This window comes from Gossypium hirsutum, chromosome A07 (assembly GCF_007990345.1).
Source record: "Gossypium hirsutum isolate 1008001.06 chromosome A07, Gossypium_hirsutum_v2.1, whole genome shotgun sequence".
NCBI classification, from domain to species: domain Eukaryota; kingdom Viridiplantae; phylum Streptophyta; class Magnoliopsida; order Malvales; family Malvaceae; genus Gossypium; species Gossypium hirsutum.
The window spans coordinates 21,697,854-21,706,488 of record NC_053430.1 but is presented as its reverse complement, the minus strand read 5'-3'; the positions used below and the strand labels follow the sequence as shown (position 1 = coordinate 21,706,488).

At 30.4% G+C, this 8,635-nt stretch overlaps 1 long non-coding RNA gene across 1 annotated transcript; it reads left to right on the top strand.

Annotated features, from left to right (window-relative positions):
• Positions 1 to 1,974: 1,974 nt before the first annotated feature.
• Positions 1,975 to 8,190, top strand: LOC107953150 (uncharacterized). Its single transcript, XR_005930506.1, has 3 exons — positions 1,975 to 2,132; positions 6,237 to 7,258; positions 7,368 to 8,190. It is a non-coding gene; the product is annotated as an uncharacterized lncRNA (long non-coding RNA).
• The last annotated feature ends 445 nt before the right edge of the window (positions 8,191 to 8,635 follow it).

Genomic DNA, 8,635 nt, shown 5'->3' with positions numbered 1-8,635 from the left:
ACGATTGAGCATGATTTTCTGAATTCCCCAAATATTAGATATTGCCTTATTTCAGAATTTTTGAATGATAAAGGAAATTAGAAATTTGCTCAAAAACACGTTTATTTGTTTTAAAATAGATGAAATACTTAATGCATCAAGACATATATATATATATAAAAGGGGTTAATGAATTTGAAATAATATACACAAAGTACAATAAACCTCACTTAATACATTTAACAATTATATACAATCATTCTAAGTATAATGTAACAAAAAATTCTTTAAGCATGGATAGTGAGTAATTAATACAAAAATAATATATACGATAATTAACATGACACAAAATAAAATGATGCACAAAAAATATGTATGAAACAAAATGGAATTGGAAATCAATATAAGACATTTTCAACATAATGATGAATTGATGATCACATAATATATATAAGTTGATAAATTTGCATAAAAACTTCGGATACATGTTTATTGAAATAGTTATTATAAAATAAAAAGTTCAAATCAAATTATATATGAAATATTTAAAACACAAATTCATTCAAAAATTGATAATTCACATGATAACTTAAATAATGTATTAAATATGAAAGAATGACAATACATGATATAAAATAATATACATAATAAATTTATGAAACATGTATATACAAGTAAAATTGGGTATAATTATTTGTAAAAAAAATAAAATTTATAATGTATGAAAGAAACAAAGTAAATATATAAGTTATATATGTAACATAAATTTCTAAAAAAACAAAGTCATATACGAAAGGCAAAAATTATATTTACACATAAATTTAGTGATATATATTTATAAGTTTATATTTATAAAGGGAATTTGGAAACAAATAATATATAACTTTACATGTAACGAATTGGTTTCGATTGATGGCACATATAAATAATACATATATTAGGATAATAAAATAATGTATACAATATATAAATCGTATGATTTAAAATATGGTCCTTAAAAATATATATATATATATATATTATACACATAAACAACTTTAAGGGCAAAAAAGATATATACATAAAAATATTTACATAAAGCTATATGAAATTAATAACACGTATTATAGTAAAAACAATTTTAATATGTGTTATATACATGTGAAGACATTTTTTAAAATAATTGAATATTAAAATAATATAGAATAAAAAATATGAATTATAAAATTAACTTGAAATTAGCATAAATTATATATATAATAACATAAAAAAACGCAATTATATACAAATTTATTAAAAACTATTTGTATAAGAATATCATAGCTTTAATAATGGATGTAAATTAAATACTAAACATGTGCTTGATGATAACTTAAAGAATACATTGAATATGAAGAAATAATAATGCATGGCAAAGTATAGTACACATAAAATAAACGAATATAAATATTAAAAATATGTAAATAAATTCAAAAGAAATCACAAAACGACATAAAATTACTAGCATACACAAACCAAAATGAATTATATTACAAATAAAACATTGATTATTAAAATTGGAATAAAAGAGAAAAGATTACAAACTTCAACTACCAAAAACAACACAAAATATCACAACTAATAATTAAGCATGTAAGAAAAATGTATGTGCAGTAAATAAAGAAGATAAGATTTAATTGAAACAAAATTAAAACAGGAAAAGCAATTTACAAATAAGATAATTATAAAATGGGATCAATGTGCCACATGCGCAAATGTACGGGGATTGGAATTGAAAATATCCCGCGCCCACAATACTGTACTAGACCGTGGATCAAAGTGAAAAAACGCACAAATTAGAAGGCTAAATTTTAAAAAAAACGAGTAAGCGAATTGGGTACTAATTGAAAGGTTCGCGAAAAGGGAAGGATTTTTTTCATAAATAGACCATTTTAGGCGCAAAAGGCTCCCCCCACCCTTCTTACACGGTGCCGTTTTGCTTAATATGTTATTAAAAACCTTTCTTCTCCCATTTTCTTCTCCAACGCAGCCACCCACTTATACCAAAAGAAATTTCAGCCCTAAAAACAATCCTTTACTTAACTGCCGAACCACCATGATTTTGGTGATCACCAGTAAGCAAGCAGTGCCCAATCTTGCTGTTAAAGAAGCTCGACCAGATCTAAAAGGACTTGGTAAGTACTTTTCCCCCTTTCTTCTTTATTTGAAAAGCAATTCAAATCTCATGTTATTTTCTTAAAAAAAACAAGAAGAAATTCATAAAATACAAAGACTTTCAACATTGCTTGGCCTCTCGCCCTCACATCCGCATAGCAGGAGTATTTGGGGCTCTCATCGGCTTTCAATCGCGTAAAGAAAATGAGCAAACTAAGAAAATCAATTTAGAACAGTCGAAAAAAAAGGAAAAAAAAAACTATATGCTAAAGTAATGCATATTGTGGTATGTATTATATGCTAAAGTTCCTCAGAATATAACATTACTTTCAAACAATAAACCTTTTACAAATTATTAAAAAAAAATTATAGTGGTCAAAGCTAAATTAGTTTTGCTCTACTCTAGGTCTCGAGACATCCAAACATCAAAGTTCAAATAATAAAATTATAGTGGTCAGTCTCAGGACCTAATCTTGAGACATGGGGGACCTTACCTGGAGACACAAGTTCTCTGTCTCGAGACATGTTGACATTGAAGCTAAAATTCTTAAAAATGAAGTAAGGTCTGTCTTGAGACATGAAGTTCTCTATCTCGAGACACAATATTGAAATTTGAAAATTGAGTTTGGATTCGAATCCTAACTCTGAATTTGACTTAGCATAACCCCGTAATTAGATGAAATAGATTCTTGTATATTATGACTGTATGTGTACCAATATGATAAATGATTTACTTGTTATGAATGATAAATATGAATTTAACTTTGTAAATTTTATGTCAAGTTAGTTTGAGCTGCTTCGGTAACATAATGTGATGTCACACATTTGGATCCAATGATCGGGTCGGGTGTCACATTTTTCATCAAAATTTTTACACTTTAACATATATTATTTTATATATTTTATTTAATTAAATTCATAAAAATATATTTAAAACTAATTTACTGAAATTTTTTAATTTTTTTTTCAAATTTGTATTAATAATAAATTTAGTATAAGAAAAAGTCAAAATTAAAAATTCTAACTACTAAAACCCAAAATTTTAACCAATCATTGTATTTCTATTTTGATTACTGAACTTCAATTTTTTTTTTAATTTTCTCACCAATATTATTGATATTGAATATTTTAGTCACTCCTCCCTTGAATTATTAACATGAGGATAACATGGCTTTTTTAATTGGCATAATGTCAAATTCAATATATATATATTTATCAATTAGTTCTTAATTATAGGAAAACTTAGTCCTCGATGTTTATGAATTTTGTCAACTAGGTTTTAGTTTTTTTAATTAACAAATTTATAAAATATTAAAAATATAGTTTGTTAATAAAATACATAAAAGAATTTCAAAAAGTCCTCGATGTTTATGAATTTTGTCAACTAGGTTTTAGTTTTTTTAATTAACAAATTTATAAAATATTAAAAATATAGTTTGTTAATAAAATACATAAAAGAATTTCAAAAAAAAATCTTTTTTTAAAAATAAAACAATTTTAAAATATAAAAAAATTGTTGTAAAATCGACACATTTTATCAATGGCTTCTGTTGACGTTTTAAATTCGCAATAGTTTAATTTCTATACAATTTGAACTCCTATGATGGGTTTGATAGTCAAGGGCTTTCCATTCTAGAATCTACTCGGGTTCAAATTTGTAAGGGAGCAATGGTAGGTAGAGGAGCTCATGGACTAGGTTGAGTTCATACAAGGTTATCGAAACCATTTTTTGATTTGAAGAAAAACGGGGATCAACTTTTTGAAAAAAAATCGCGGAGTCGCCACCAATCTTTTATTTAGGTGTGATTGGATCACCTAATAAAACACTTTGTTTTATTTAAATCGATTTTGGCCTACGTAAATTTGAGAAAACGGGTTCGGGAGCCGGTTACGTATGAGGAAGGATTAGCACCCTCACTATGCCCAAAATTGGTACCAAGTTGATTAAATGTTGTCCTTAGGTCTAAGACTTAAAGCTATTTTTTGGAAATATGATTCATTTTAAAACATTCAAATGGCTTAAGTTGGTCGTCAAAATTCTCTTGTTTCAAAGTTATACAGTATCACATCCAGCACGATAGGACACGATTCTTTATACCCTCGAAAACACGATAAATTTTGACTTCCAAAAGTTTATATGTTGAAAATCACTAAAGGATGCCCAATTATTTAGGCCAACGAAAAAAAAACGAAACCCGGCACAGTAGGGCACGATTCCTCGAATTTCTAGACATTGAACATTACATTGTTTTAGAGTTTAGAGAACATGAGTGAAATTCTAAAGGGATATTCAATTATTTTGAACAAACGGGAAATTGCAACCCAGCACGATAGGGCACGATTCTTCGAATTGCCAAACATCGAACATTTCCTTCGTTTCAAAGAATTTTTAAACGAATAATTGTAAAACCAACTTAAAACGCATTAATTCGGCTTGAAATAGAAATGGAATAATTTGTTTTAAAAAGTTAGACATTATAAGGCGACATTTGTAAACCAAGAGGAAAAAAAAATGAAAACATAGGATAACATGTATGCATAAAATACGACAATGGATGAATGAAGATAATATATCTTACTTAATCAACTAACAAAACAATTAAATATGATTAATCTAAAAATATGACCTAATTTTCAAGCATGTACGGAGAATAATTAATACAACAATACAAAACAATGAATAAATAATATGCAACGACAATGTATGGCACCATACAAATCAATCAACAAAACATGTATAAAACAAAATGGAATTTAGAAGTCAATGTGGTATAAGACATTTTCCAAAATAATGATGAATTAATGAACGCATAATATATATAAGTTGACAAATTTACATAAAAACTGGGGATATAGAATTATTGAAATAGATATTATAGAATAAAAGTTTGAATCAAATTATATGCAAAATATTTTAAACACAAGTTCATTCAAAAATTGACAATGTACATGATAGCTTAAATAATATATAAGATATGAAAGAATAATAAAAATACACGATAAGATATAATATACATAATAGATTTACAAAACATGCATAAATAAATAACTTTAAAAATAAATATTTGCAAAAACATGGAAATACATACAAGATTGAATTAATTTGGTCATACGTGTTCGAATACATATAAGAACATTTAAATGAGGTACTACATAATATACTAAAATAATATGATATAAAGAAGAATTTCCAAATAATAATTTTAAATACAAAGATGAAGTTTCTAAAATAGTTTCATATATACATAATGGAAAATACTCGGTGAATCATAAAACAATAAGTATTTTAAATAGAAAAATCTATTAAAGTAATATATGTATTAATATACATATAAATATTTAAACAAAAGGTTATATAAAAGTATTAAAAATAACTTACTGTAAAAAGAATTTTAAAATGATGATTTTATAAAACAAAACAAGGTTATTAAGATGGCTCAACTCATATACAAAAATGTTATGAACTTCAAAAATAATAGGTATTAAGAATAATATGTATACAAATACGTATAAAATATTTTAAAAAAATATAGTGCAAAATGTAAAAGTAATAAGATGAAAGAAACCTCAAAATAATTGTACAAATGAAAACAAACAAAATCATTAAAATGGATTAACACATATAAAAATATTAAATATATTTTAAATGTATTTTCAATTAGCAAATTATACAAATGAAAGACCAAATTAAGATTGAATCAAAATAAGAAAGATAATTTACAAATAAAATAATCGTAAATAAGATCAATGTGCAACGCGCGTAAAAGTATGGGGACTAGAGTTGCAAATCTCTCCAAGCCCAAAACGCAACATTGTATCACAGACTAAAATGAAAACACGCGCAAATTATGGAGCCAAATTTAAAAAAAAATAAAGTAAATCAAACAGGGCACAATTGAATGCTCGCGCGAGGGGAAGGATCTAACGCGCAAATTCCCCATTTGAAGCGCTAAGGCGCGGTTCTGGGTCCTGGAATGGGTCGACGTACAGATCTCTTACCCGAAATGGCCCCGTTTCATTTTTAATCCATAATTGCAAGAAATTGAATGGCAATCTGCCATTTCTTCAAACCACAATAGGACCAAAGCCTAACGCCCCATTTTCTCCTCATTTGGCCGATCCAGCAACCCCCATATTTAGACACTCTTACACCACTGTAAACAGTGGTCGGCGACATGCAGCGGTGCTTTGTAGGACCAAGCCTCAAGGTCTGTTTCGGCTTCGGGATTTCATCCTTACTTCGATTGCGACGAAGAAGATGAACTCGGATTATTATGGTAAATCTTTTTCCTTTTTTTTTGTTTCTATTTGCATAAACCACATACAAGATTAAAAAACTAAAAACTGAAATGCAAAAAAGAAAAAAACAGATATGAGGAATTGAAAACCACCTTTCGCTAATTTTTGATAACCTTTTCTTTGTATTCGGTGTGCGTAATATGCATAAAGTGTGCGTAAAAAAAGAGTGATACATTGATATTTCTTGGCTTTTAATAGCCACAACAAAAGAGAAAAAGAATACAAAGTTTTTTTGCTTGGTTTTTGCTCTTGCTGCTGTGTTTGTCCGTTTCTTCGCAAGTACAGAGGCCAGTTGGTGCGGTGGTACGTGGCACTTGGCGTGGGGTGGTGCGTGAAGGCCGTACGGAGGTGCTGGAGGCTGTACGAGGGTTGAGAGGCCAGCTGCGGCGAAAGGGAAACCCTAGTTTCTGTTTCTAAAATATTTTTGGCCATTTAGGCTTTGAACTTTTGGGCTAGGGTAGTTGGGTTTAGAATTGGGTAATTGTAAATGGGTTTGGACTTTGTTGGGCGATTGAAATTTGGCAGATTTGGGCTGATGGAATAAAGGGACTTGGACTAAAAAAAATGGTTTGGTTTAGTTTATGTTTGTATGGGCCCCGGGCAGATTTGGGTCTCTACAGCTGCCCCTCTTTGTTCGTTGTCGAGTAACGAGAATGGAGCAAAGACCTTAAGATGGCCAAATTTGCCTAGACCTACCAAGTCTCGATTTCTTTTGATGCTTCTTCCCTTCAAGTAGCTTCATTCCAATCCACTGCATCTTCAGAGGTATAGGAACTGTTGCTTTGATCTGTTCCACTGCGACTACTTGTAGCTTTAACCTGTTTTATTGCATCTTCAGGGAGATGAGGTTTATGGCTTTAATTTATTCTTCTGCAATTAGCTTGATCTGTTCTATGGCAGCTTCAAGGAGATAAGATCTGTTTATTTAGCTTCAATCTGTTCCATTGTAATTTTAGGGAGAAGAGATTTGTAGCTTCGATCTACTCCGTTGGAACTTCAAGGAGATAAGAATTGTGGCTTCGAGCCACTCCAATGCCATTTCAGGGAGAAAAAATTTGTAGCTTCGATCTACTCCGCTGGAACTTCAACGAGATAAGAATTGCGACTTCGAGCCGCTCCAATGCCATTTCAAGGAGAAGAGATTTGTAGCTTCGATCTACTCTGCCGAAACTTCAAGGAGATACGAATTGTGGCTTCGAGCCGCTCCAACGCCATTCCAGGGAGAAGAGATTTGTAGCCTTGATCTATTCCGTTGAAACTTCAAGGAGATCTGCTGTTGATTTCAACCTGCTCCGCTACTGCTTAGAGAGACAATACTTGTAATTTTCAGCCTGTTACCCTATTGTTTAGGGGGTTAAGGTTCGCTGTCTTTTATCCGCTCAACTACTGCTTAGGGAGATAAGATCTGTAATTCAACATGTTACCCTACTGCTTAGAGGGTCGAGGCTCACCGTCTTTGATCTGTTCCACTACAACTTCTGGGAGACAAGATTTGCAATCTTTAGCCCGTTACCCTACTACTTAGGGGGTTATGGCTTGCTTCTTCAATTTGCTCCACTACTGTTTAGGGAGACAAGATCTATAATCTTCAGCCTGTTACCCTACTACTTAGGGGGTTAAGGCTTACCATATTCGATTTGCTCTACTACTGTTTAAGGAGACAAGGTCTACAATCTTCAGCCTGTTACCCTACTACTTAGGGGGTTAAGGCTTACTGTCTTCGATTTGCTCCGCTGCAACTTCAGAGAGACAAGATTTATGAATTCACCGATGTTACTACATTATACTCCAGGGTCATTATCTGTATAATCGGCTTCATGTATCTATGCTTATGCCAAATAATTAGGATGTTATGATCAAAATGAATTAGATGCTCCTAACTAGATGTGATGCTTATGTTAAATAATTAGGATGTTATGATCGAAATGAATTAAATGCTCCTAACTAGATGTGATGCTTCTGTTAAATAATTAGGATGCTATGATCGAAATGAATCAAATACTCCTAACTAGATGTGTTATGAATGTAGAAATGTCATGAGAATGATTCCTTCCTAAAATCTTAAAGTGTCATCACTCGTTATTCATCAGAGTATTATCACTAACGTATTACGCTACCATCCTGTTCGGCTGGCATTCTTGACAGAAATGTCAAAGAAACAATCACGTTTTGCTCAGAAAGCTTGACCCACTGTAATTTCAGAGTCTCTTCCACCGTACCTTCT